This window comes from Mustela lutreola, chromosome 15 (genome assembly GCF_030435805.1).
Source record: "Mustela lutreola isolate mMusLut2 chromosome 15, mMusLut2.pri, whole genome shotgun sequence".
Lineage (NCBI taxonomy): Eukaryota > Metazoa > Chordata > Mammalia > Carnivora > Mustelidae > Mustela > Mustela lutreola.
In genome coordinates, this window is record NC_081304.1 from 69,229,601 (window position 1) to 69,242,209 (window position 12,609).

Here is a 12,609-nt window from a genome sequence, read left to right on the forward strand (position 1 = left end):
GAAAAACATGCAGCCAAGAATACTATATCCAGCTAGGCTATCATTGAAAATAGAAGGAGAGATTAAAAAGCTACCAGGACAAACAAAAGCTGAAAGAATTTGCAAACACCAAACCAACTCTCCAGGAAATATTGAAAGGAGTCCTCTAAGCAAAGAGAAAGCCTAGAAGTAGTAGATCAGAAAGGAACAGAAACAATATACAGTAACAGTCACATTATAGGCAATACAATGCCACTAAATTCATATCTCTCAATAGTTACCCTGAATGTAAATGGCCTAAATGCACCAATCTAAAGACACAGGGTATCATAATGGATAAAAAGCAAAACCCGTCAATATGCTGCCCAAGAAACTCATCATAGATCCGAAGACACCCCCAGATTTAAAGAGAGGGGGTGGAAAACAATTTACCATGCTAATGGACATCAGAAGAAAGCTGGGGTGGCAATCCTTATATCAGATCAATTAGATTTTAAGCCAAAGACTATAATAAGAGATGAGGAAGGACGCTATATCATACTCAAAGGGTCTGTCCAACAAGAAGACCTAACAATTTTAAATATCTATGTCCTTAACATGGGAGCAGCCAACTATATAAACCAATTAATAACAAAATCAAAGAAACACATCGACAACAATAAAATAATAGTAGGGGAATTTAACACTCCCCTCATTGAAATGGACAGATCATCCAAGCAACAGATCCACAAGGAAAAAGGCCTTAAATGACACACTGGACAAGATGGACATCACAGGTATATTCAACACATTCCATCCCAAAATAACAGAATACACATTCTTCTCTAGTGCACATGGAACATTCTCCAGAATAGACCACATCCTGGGTCATAAATCAGATCTCAACCATTATCAAAAGATTGGGATCATCCCCTGCATATTCTCAGACCACAATGCTCTGAAACTAGAACTAAATCACAAGAGGAAATTTGGAAAGAACACAAATACATGGAGACTAAACAGCATCCTTCTAAAAAATGAATTGGTCAACCAGGAAATTAAAGAAGAATTGAAAAAATTCATGGAAAGAAATGATAATGAAAACAAAAGTGTTCAAAATCTGTGGGATACAGCAAAGGCAGTTCTGAGAGGAAAATATAAAGCTGTACGAGCCTTTCTCAAGAAACAAGAAAGATCTCAAATACAAAACATAACCCTACACCTAAAGGGGTCAGAGAAAGAACAACAAAGAAAGCCTAAACCCAGCAGGAGAAGAGGAATAATAAAGATCAGAGCATAAATCAATGAAATAGAAATGAACAAAAAAGCACACAAACAAAACAAAACAAAAAAACAATAGAACAAATCAACGAAACTAGGAGCTGGTTCTTTGAAAGAATTAATAAGATTGATAAAGAAAGAGAAAGGACCCAAATAAATAAAATCATGAATGAAAGAGGAGAGATCACAACCAACAGCAAAGAAATACAAACAATTATAAGAACATGCTATGAGCAACTCTACGCCAACAAATTCAACAATCGGGAAGAAATGGATACATTCCTAGAGACATATAAACTACCACAACTGAACCAGGAAGAAATAGAAAACCTGAACAGACCCATAACCAGTATGGAGATTGAAACAGTCATCAAAAATCTCCAAACAAACAAAAGCCCCGGGCCATATGGCTTCCCAGGGGAATCCTACCAAACATTTAAAGAAGAATTCATTCCTATTCTCCTGATACTGTTCCAAAAAAAGAGAAATGGAAGGAAAACTTCCAAACTCTTTTTTTTCTGAGGCCAGCATCACCTTCATCCCAAAACCAGACAAGGATCCCATCAAAAAAGAGAACTACAGACCAATATCCTTGATGAACACGGATGCAAAAATTCTCACCAAAATACTAGCCAATAAGATTCAACAGTACATTAAAAGGATTACTCACCACGACCAAGTGGGATTTATTCCAGGGCTACAAGGTTGGTTTAACATCTGCAAATCAATCAATGTGATACAACACATCAATAAAAGAAAGAACAAGAACCATATGATACTCTCCATAGATGCTGAAAAAGCATTTGGCAATGTGCAGTGTCCCTTCCTGATTAAAACTCTTCAAAGTGTAGGGATAGAGGGCACATATTATCAATATTATCAAAGCCATCTATGAAAACCCCACTGCAAATATCATTCTCAATGGAGAAAAACTGAATACTTTTCCGCTGAGGTCAGGAACACGGCAGGGATGTCCGTTATCACCACTGCTATTCAACATCGTACTAGAAGTCCTAGCCTCAGCAATCAGACAACAAAAAGAAATTAAAGGCATCCAAACTTTGCCAAATTGGCAAAAGAGAAGTCAAACTATCCCTGTTTGCAGACGATATGACACTGTATGTGGAAAGCTTAAAGGACTTCACTCCAAATCTGCTATAAATTGCATAGGAATTCTGTAAAGTGTCAGGATATAAATCAATGAACAGAAATTGGTTGCATTTTTTTATACCAACAAGACTGAAGAAATAGAAATTAAGGAGTGAATCCCATTTACAATTGCACTCAAAACCCTAAGATACCTAGGAATAAACCTAATCAAAGAGAAAAAGAATCTATACTCAGAAAACTCTAAAGTACTCATGAAAGAAATTGAAGAAGACACAAAGAAATGGAAAAATGTTCCATGCTCCTGTATTGGAAGAACAAATATTGTGAAAATGTCTATGCTACCTAAAGCAATCTACACATTTAATGCAATCCCTATCAAAAATCCCATCCGTTTTTTTCAAAGAAATGGGACAAATCATCCTAAAATATATATGGAACCAGAAAATATCTCGAATAGCCCGAGGAATATTGAAAAAGAAAGCCAAAGTTGTTGGCATCACAATTCCAGACTTCAAGCTCTATTACAAAGTTGTCATCATCAAGATAGTAGGGAACTGTCCCCAAAACAGACATAGATCAATGGAACAGAATAGAGAGCCCAGAAATACACCCTCAACTCTATGGTCAACTAGTCTTCAACAAAGCAGGAAGGAATGTCCTATGGAAAAGAGACAGCCTCTTCAACAAATGGTGTTGGGAAAATTGAACAGCCACATGCAGAAACATGAAGTTGGACCATTTCCTTACACCATACATGAAAATAGACTGGAAATGGATGAAGAAGCATAATGTGAGAAAGGAATCCATCAAAATCCTTGAGGAGAGAACAGGTAGCAACCTCTTTGACCTCAGCAGCAGCAACTTCTGCCTAGGAACATCACCAAAGGCAAGGGAAGCAAGGGCAAGAATGAACTATTGGGATTTCATCAGATCAAAAAGCTTTTGCACAGCAAAGGAAACAGTTAACAAAGCCAAAAGATGACTGTCAGAAGTTATCTGGGAGAAGATATTTGCAAATGACATACCAGATAAAGGGCCAGTATCTATCCAAAATCTATAAAGAGCTTATCAAACTCAACACCCTAAGAACAAATAATCCAATGAAGAAATGGGCAGAGGACATGAACAGACATTTCTGCAAAGAATTCATCCAAATGGCCAACAGACACATGAAAAAATGCTCCACATCACTCGGCATCAGGGAAATACAAATCAAAACCAGAATGAGATACCACCTCACACCTTTCAGAATGGCTAAAATGAACAAGTCAGTCAATGACAGATGCTGGAGAGGATGTGGAGAAAGGGCAACCCTCCTACACTGTACGTGGGAATGCAAGCTGGTGAAACCACTCTGGAAAACAGCGTGGAGGTGCCTCAAAAAGCTGAAAATAGAACTAGCCTATGACCCAGTGATTGTAGTACTGGGTATATACCCTAAAGATACAAACGTGGCATTCTGAAGGGGCACATGCACCCAAATGTTTATAGCAGCAATGTCCACAATAGTTAAACTATGGAAGGAACCTAAATGTCCTTCAACAGATGAATCAATAAAAAGATGTGGTATATATGTACAATGGGATACTATGCAGCCATCAAAAGAAATGAAATCCTGCTATTTGTGATGACGTGGATGGAACTAGAGGGTATTATGCTTGGCGAAATAAATCAATCTCAGAAAGACAACTATCATATGATCTCCCTGATATGATGAAGTGGAGATGCAACATAGGCGGTTTCGGGCGTACGAAAAGAAAAATAAAAGAAGATGGGATTGGGAGGGAGACAAAGCATAAAAGACTGAATCTCACAAAACAGACTGAGGGTTGCTGGGGGGAGGTGTGTTGGGAGAGGATGGTGGGGGTATGGACATTGGGGAGGGCAGGTGCTATGGTGAGTGATGGTGAGTGCTGTGAAATGTGTAAACCTGGTGATTCACAGACCTGTACCCCTAGGGATAATTACACATTATATGTTTATAAAAAATTTTAAAAAATAATTTAAAAAATCCATTAAAGAAAAAACACATATTGCAAATCTCATATTCAATCAAAAAAGTTTGAAAGTTTTCCCCTTAAAGATCAGAAAAAAGACAAATGTGTCCACTTTCACTACTCTCATTTGACATAGTACTGGATGTCCTAGCCAGAGAAAAAAGGAACACAAAGAAATAAAAGACTAAAAAAAAAAAAAAAAAGGAAGAAGTAAAATTTTCTCTTTTTGGATAACATGAACTTACATGTAAAAGAATCCTAAAAAATTCACAAAAAATTTTGAATTAACAAATTTTGTAAAGCTGCCAAATACAAGATCAATATATAAAACACAAGAATTTTGTTTTGTTTCGGTTTTTTTTTTTAATATGGAATGCTTCCCAGTTTTTCATGTCATCCTTGTTCAGTGATCAAGCTAATCTTCTCTGCATCATTCCAATTTTAGTATATGTGCTGCCAAAGTAAGCACAAGACAGGAGCATTTTAACACTCTAATGATGAACTGTCTGAAAAAATAAAGAGAACAATCTAATTCACACTAGCATCAAAACTAATAAAATACTTAGGAAAAGATTTAACTAAGAAGATGAAAGATCTGTACCCCATAAACTATGACATTGATAAAGAAATTGAAGGAGACACAAATGGAAAGATAGCTCATATTTATGAATGGTAAGAATTAACATTGTGTAAATTCAATTCGTATCAAAAATCCAATGTTAGGGGCGCCTGGTTGGCTCAGAGGGTTAAGCTACTGCCTTCGGCTCAGGTCATGATCCCAGGGTCCTGGGATCGAGCCCTGCATCAGGCTCTCTGCTCAGCAGGAAGCTGCTACCTCTTCTCTCTCTGCCTGCCTCTCTGCCTGCTTGTCATCTCTCTCAGTGAAATAAATAATTAAATAATCTTTTAAAAAATCCAATATTGTGTTTTTACAGAAGTAAAGAATCCTAAAATTTATATGAGACCATAAAAGACAACAAATAATTAAAGCAGTTCTGAGAAAGAAGGAAGAAGCGAAATTACACTCTTGATTTGAAACTATACTACAAAGCCCTCATGCTCAAAACAATAAAGTATACTGGCATAAAAACAGACCCATAAACAAGTAGAACAGAATCGAGAGTCCAGAAATAAATCCTTTCATACAGTCACCTAATATTTGACAGGGGCCAACATATATAATGGGTGAAGATAGTCTGTTCAATAAATGATATTTAAAACTGAATAGTCACATAAACCAGCATGAAACTGGAACCTTATATTACTCATAAATCTTAACTTGAAATAGATTAAAGACTTAAATGTGATGCATGAAACTAAATTTCCTAAAGGAAAACATAGGAAAAATTCTCCTTGACATTGGTCTTGCCAATAGTTTTTTGGATACCAGACCAAAAACACAAGCAAAAGAAGCAAAAATAAATAAATGGTATTACATTAAACTAAAGTTTCTGCATTGCCAAAAAAACAAAAGAGAGAGAAAGAATGAAAACACAATCCACAGAATGGAAAAAAAATACTTACAAATCTTATATCTGAAAAGAGGTTAATAACCAACAGATACAAAGAGAAAATAATATATAATTAAAAAAATAGCAAAAGTATCTCAATAGACTTTTTTTTCAAAAAGTTATATAAATGACCAACAGGAGCGTTTAAAAGTGCTCAACGTAAAAACTCAGGGCAAAGTCATTATGTTGTTGTTGTTGTTTACCTCTGAAAAACACAGCAAGATATTACTACCTATTAGAATATATACTACCAAAAAATTAAAACTAACAAATTTTGGTAAATATTGGGTAAAATGCGGAACTTATGCACTATGATAGGGATATAAATTTGTATGGAAAACAGTATGGAGACTATCATATTATTAAAAGTAAAATTACCATATGATTCAGTAATCCCACCTCTAGGTATATATCTAAAGGAAACGAAGTCACTATTCGAAGACATATCTGCACTCTTATGTTCATTATAAAATTATTAACTCTAAGCAAGAGATGGAAATAACTTCAGTATCCATTAATGGATGAATGAATAAAAAAGTATGGTAAATATATACTATGGAATACTACTTAACCATGAAAAATTAAGAAATACTGCCATTTACAACACAATTGATGGATCTTTAAGGTATTATACTAATTGAAATATTTCAAAGATTTTATATATTTTTTTTAATTTTAATTTATGTATTATGATATCCCTTACATACAGAATCTGAAGGAAAAGCAAACTAATGAAAACTTAGAGTTGAGTTGACAAGAGGTGAACCTGGGGTGGAATAAGGTGTTCAAAGTGTACAAACTTGCAACTATAATATGAAAAAGTTCTCCGGATCTAATATACAGCATGATGATCATAGTTAATAATATATACATACTTTTTTATTGTGCTTCCCTTTATTAAACTTTGCATATATCACATTCTTACAAGTTGAAAGTTTATAGCAATTTTGTATAAAATAGGTCTGCTGCCACCATTTTTCTAACAACATTTGTTCATTTTGTGTCTCTCTGTCACATGTTGGTAATTCTTGCAATATTTCAAGTTTTTTCATTATTATTGTATTTGTTATGGTGATCTGTGATCAGTAATTATGACCCACTGATATCTCAGAACTAGTTTACTTAAGGTATATACATTGTTTTTCCTTAAAGACATAATGCTTTTGAACAGTACAGTATAGTGTTTATTTTTTATATGCACTGGGAAACATAATTTTTTATTTGCACTGGAAAACCAAAAAAAAAAAAATAATAATGATTTGACTTAGTTTATTGAGATAATCGCTTTATTGAGGCGGTCTGGAACAAAACCCACAAGACCTCTGAAGTTCATCTCTACTGTACTATATACATTAAAGTTCCTAAGAGAGTAGATCTTAAAATTCCTTACAATACATGCATAAAAAACAGTGGAAACTATATGAGATAGTAGATGTATTAACATTTTTATGTAGATTATATTGCAATACAGATGTATGCCAATTTATCAAATTGTACAAAATTTACACAATGTTAAAAGTTTGCAGTGTTATAAGAAATCATTTCTTAAATTTACAAATTATAATATGTCAATTATTTTTCAATAAAGCTGGAAAAATCTTTTTGTAGAATTAATCTATTTTTCAAAAAAGGAATTAAGGAAGTAGAAACTGCAACTAACTCTGAAATAATGAAATACAAAATCCATTTTAGTTATATACACTGTGACAAACACTATTAGTTAGTTTACAATGAAGGAATACTTATGAAGCATGAAGGATGGTCTATAAATAAGGCTGAAAGAGCTCAGTTTTAAGGTTTAAATTTAAAATCTTCTTTTGAAATACTAAACTGGCCACCCAGTTTTCCAAACATAAATGTCTTAACTGCATGAATTTATTTCATACAACTCTATAATCTATTTTCATAAGAAAGCAGCATGCAAATTTTGAATAAGACAGACTTGCTTAAGTTTCTTTATGTTCAACAGTAAAGGACACTTCCCTAAAAATAAATAGAAGAAAAATCAGCATATTTATTATGATAATTATTATTCATAATGAGATTCGTATTGAATTAAGGAATATATATCCTCAGAGGGGGTAAAGTAAAATGAAATTTATTTTGGTAAATGTGTCTATGAATAGTCAATACAATGCCTCAATATAAATGAATATTATCATTTTGAACAATTTAATTACTATTATTAGAATTATTATAAGTATAAAAATAGCTATCATTTTAGCATGGAATAAGAGACTCTCATGCTCCATGCTTCATTACATCCACACAACAACTCTGCATAATAAGTTTTATCATCACCATTTCATGGGTGAAAAAACTGAGGCTAACACATTTAGATAACTGGTTTATGATTACATGGCTGATAAAGATGCATCACACTAATTTAGGCTTTATGATTTCAGAATTGTACTCTTTCCACTGCACATTCTATTACTCTGTAAATACTTGGCTTGTTTTCATTTAGTTCTTTAATTTTATTCATGTGGCGATGGCTTAAAGCTTCATTTAAAGGAAGCTTAAAAAATTCATTTAACCAAAAGCTCCCAAGAATTAAAAATGTCATGGATCTAATGTAGACATGGATATCATTAGTTAATGGGTATATTTTCCACTCTGGTGAGATAACAGAGTATTTTTCTAAGATATAGTCTCTGAGTTTTCAAAAGGACTTTGTTAAAATAGAAATATTTAGACAAAGGTGATCAAAAGTCTGGATCAGGTCACCTTAAGATATATATTAGGAAACTGAGGAAACAAATGGAGATTTGAACACTGAGCTATGATATAATGAATGGTTTAAAGTATTTAGTAGAGCATAGAAAAGCCCTTTAAAGCCTGGTCTTAGCCTAGCATTGCAGCTTCTGGGATATCTGTCTAACTATCATCTACCTACCTATCTATCTATCTATCTAGAAATAAATTTGAAAACTTTTTTAGACAGGAGGGGATGAGGTGGACAGGGTGCGTGCTCCGCTCTTAGGAAGGAGTCCGGGCAGAAAGCATGCCTTTCCTGAGCCTCTGGGCCCAAGTAGAGGCGAACATGGCACCCGTGAAAGCAAGGCCCAAGAAGCACCAGCTCTCCCGAAGCTCTACTTCCCTGAAGCGACAGAAACCTTGCTGAGGAAACAGCAGAGAAGTGCTGTTCGCTCCAAGCCAAAGCCTCTGCAAAAGCACAGCATTCACTGAGAAATGTTCTGCGGGCTGCTGCTGCTTGCCTGAGCCCAGTCTCGCGGTGGGAGAAACCCGCATACAGCGAAAGCCTCTTTGCCTGGGCATCTCCCCTGGGAAAGCACAGCGTTTGGGGAAATCATAGTTGGATTTGGGGATGCTGCTGCTGCTTGCCTGGGCTAGTCTCTGCAGCTCGGTGGAAGATACCCGCATGGAGCGAAATACCCTTTGCCCTAGCATCCCCTCTGCCTGAGAGAGAAGCCACGTGTGGGGAAGGCGCAGCACGCCGCCCCCGGAGAAGAGAAGGAGCCGTTGGCCTTGGGGTCGGGAACCGCTCAGGAAGCAGGATAGCCTGCCGTGGCACGAACAGCAAGCCGGTGGCAAGACAAGTGTCACCCGCTCCCTGTGCGGAGAGATGGAAGCCTGGCTGCTAAGGAGACATGAGGGGACGACTAGGGCAGGGTCGCGTGCTCCACTCTAAGGCAGGAGTCTGGGCAGAAGGCAGGCCTGTCCTGTGCCTCTGGTCCCAAGGGGACAGCATCTCCTTGGCCACCTGTCCCAAGGGCAGACTTGGGCTTGCCACCAGGTGCCATACCCGGAACTCGCAGAAACAGCCCCATGGAGTAACGGGCAGTCAGATGCCGTCTTCCATCAAGATGTGGCAGGGAATTGGGTGGCAGGGCGTGTGCCAGGAAAGGAGTGGAGACAGTCCCCCACAGTTCCCCATCCCAGTGCACGGGTCATGTGCAGTGATCCTGTCACCTCCTCTCCCCTGTGCTGAAGGACTGGCCTAGACCCCGAGTCTGCCTGAGCACCGGACAAAAGGCAAAGCCTTACCTACACCCAGGAGATGGTAATAGGCATAGAGTGCCATGCTAGGACACGCACGCAGCTGCAGGGTTGTGACTGTGTCTGCTTAGTTCGGCTAAGCAAGATGAACCCCGGGCGTGAACTTGGAGCCCGGGAAAGCAAGTCCCAAGAGGCACCAGCTCTCCCGCGGCTCTTCTTCCCTGCAGCGACAGAGCGAACACCCAAATTCTTGCTGAGGAAGCAGCAGTGAAGTGCGGTTCATGCCAAGCTGAAAACCTATGCGAAAGCATAGCAGTCGCTGGGAAATCAGAGTCGGTTCTGTGGGCTGCTGTTGCTGCTTGCCTTCGCCTAGTATTCGTAGCAGGATGGGAGAAACCCGCATAGAGCGAAAGCCTCTTTGTCCGGCATCTCCTCTGGGAAAGCACAGCATTCTTTGGGAAATCAGACTCGTGTCTGTGGGATACTCCTGCTTGCCTGAGCTGGTCTCCACAGCGCTGTGTAATAAACCCGCATGGAGCGAAATCCTCTTTGCCTAGGCATCCCCTCTGCCTGAGAGAGAAGCGCGGTTGCGCCTGTGGAAAGAGCCTTAAGGAAAGGGACACGTCTTTCACTGGGCTCCCCAGGAGCATGTCTGTGGAAGGTGCAGCACGCTGCCCAGGGAGAAGAGCAGGAGCTGTTGGCCTTCTGGTCTGGAAACGGTTGCGAAGCAGGGGAGCCGGCCCTGGCAGGCACAGCGGCCAGTGGCAATACAAGTGTCTCCTGGTCCCTGTGCAGAGAGACGGAAGCCTGGGTGCTAAGGAGACAGGAGGGGATGAGTAGGGCAGGGAGCGTACTCCACTCTTAAGATGGAGTCTGGGTAGAAAGCATGCCTGTCCTGAGCCTCTGAGCCCAAAGAGATAGCAGCTCCTTGGCCATCTGTCCCTGGGGCAGAGATGCGCTAGCCACCAGGCGCCTACCCTGAAGTCGCAAAAACAGCTCCCTGAAATAACGGGGAGTCAGATGCCATCTTCGTGCAGGATGTGGAAGCTTGGAGGAGGCACGGGGTTTAAGGGAAAGGAGTGGGGACAGTCCCCCAAAGCTCCCTATTCAGTGCACGGGCGGTGTGCAGGGATCCTGTCACCTCTCCTTTCCTGTGGGGAAAACACTGGCCCAGTCCGCGAGTTCGCCTGTGAGCCAGAGTAAAAGGCCAAGTGATGTCTACACTGGGAGTTGGTAGTGTGCATTGAGTGCCATCCTAGGCTACGCATGCTACTGCAGGGTTGTAGCTGTGTCTGCTTAGTTCGGCCTGGCAGGGTGAACCCAGGAGGCGAACATGGAGCCCGGGAAAGCAAGGCCCAAGAGGCACCAGCTCTCCCGAAGCTCTTCTTCCCTGACACGACTAAAGCCTTGCTGAGGAAGCAGCAGCGAAGTGCTGTTCGCTCCAAGCCAAAGCCTCTGCGAAAGCACAGCATTCGCTGAAATGTTCTGCGGGCTGCTGCTGCTTGCCTGAGCCCAGTCGCGCAGTGGGAGAAACCCGCATACAGCGAAAGCTTCTTTGCCTGGGCATCTCCCCTGGGAAAGCACAGCGTTCCTTGGGAAATCATAGTTGGGTTTGGGGATGCTGCTGCTGCTTACCTGGGCTAGTCTCCGCAGCTCGGTGGAAGATACCCGCATGGAGCGAAATACCCTTTGCCCTAGCATCCCCTCTGCCTGAGAGAGAAGCCACGTGTGGGGAAGGCGCAGCATACCACCCCCGGAGAAGAGAAGGAGCCATTGGCCTTGGGGTTGGGAAACACTCGGGAAGCAGGGTAGCCTGCCGTGGCAGGAACAGCAGTCCGGTGGCCAGACAAGTGTCCCCCGCTCCCTGTCCAGAGAGATGGAAGCCTGGCTGCTAAGGAGATATGAGGGGACGACTAGGGCAGGGTCGCGTGCTCCGCTCTGAGGAAGGAGTCTGGGCAGAAGGCAGGCCTGTCCTGTGCCTCTGGTCCCAAGGGGACAACATCTCCTTGGCCTCCTGTCCCAAGGGCAGACTTGGGCTTGCCACCATGTGCCATACTCGGAACTCGCAGAAACAACCCCATGGAGAAACGGGTGCACTATCTAAAAAGAGATCAGTGAACTTGGACTGGAGTTAGTAGACATGAAAAAAATAAAATATTACAGAGAAGAATACTCTGTGGTCCACAACCTAAACGGGCTGGGATTCCCATAATTTGGATCCCTGTAGCTTTACAAAAGTCAATTAAATTTTTGTATCTCCGATTAAAGTTGATTCCCTAGTACTTTTTCAAACATCTCTTGTAAAGTATTGTTTCCCAGAAAGAAAGGGATTTTGCACATGTCTCTGGTCATGATCTCAGAGGGATCCTGGGATCGAGCTCCATATCGGGCTTCCTGCTCATTAGGAAGTATACTTCTCAGTCTCCCTCTGCATCTACCTCCCCCTGCCCCACTCATGCTCTCCCTCTCAAATAAATAAATACAATCTTTAATTTTTTAATTAAAAATAAGATAAATAAAATAAAATAAAAAGTCTGGTCTTACTGCCCCATTTAGCTTCTTCTTTTTTTTTTTTTTTTTTTGAGTTGTATTTAAAGCAGCAAGAGAGAAGATGGGGCTCTCAAACTTAAAAAAAAGGAAAAAATTGAGTTTTGTTAGGATTTAAGATCTTGTCTGCTAGACAAAAACGTTGGCTTTGTTAACATGTGAAAATTAACAAAAGTGAATAAAGATAGAATTCTAATAATTTTTGTAGAAATTAAAAATTTCCTCCAACCCAATTACATAGATAC

General features: G+C 39.9%; 1 non-coding gene across 1 annotated transcript; it reads right to left on the reverse strand.

Moving 5' to 3' along the window:
* Positions 1–4,708: 4,708 nt before the first annotated feature.
* LOC131817163 (U6 spliceosomal RNA) lies at positions 4,709–4,815 on the reverse strand. The gene has a single exon (XR_009348371.1). It is a non-coding gene; the product is annotated as a U6 spliceosomal RNA (small nuclear RNA).
* Positions 4,816–12,609: the final 7,794 nt, after the last annotated feature.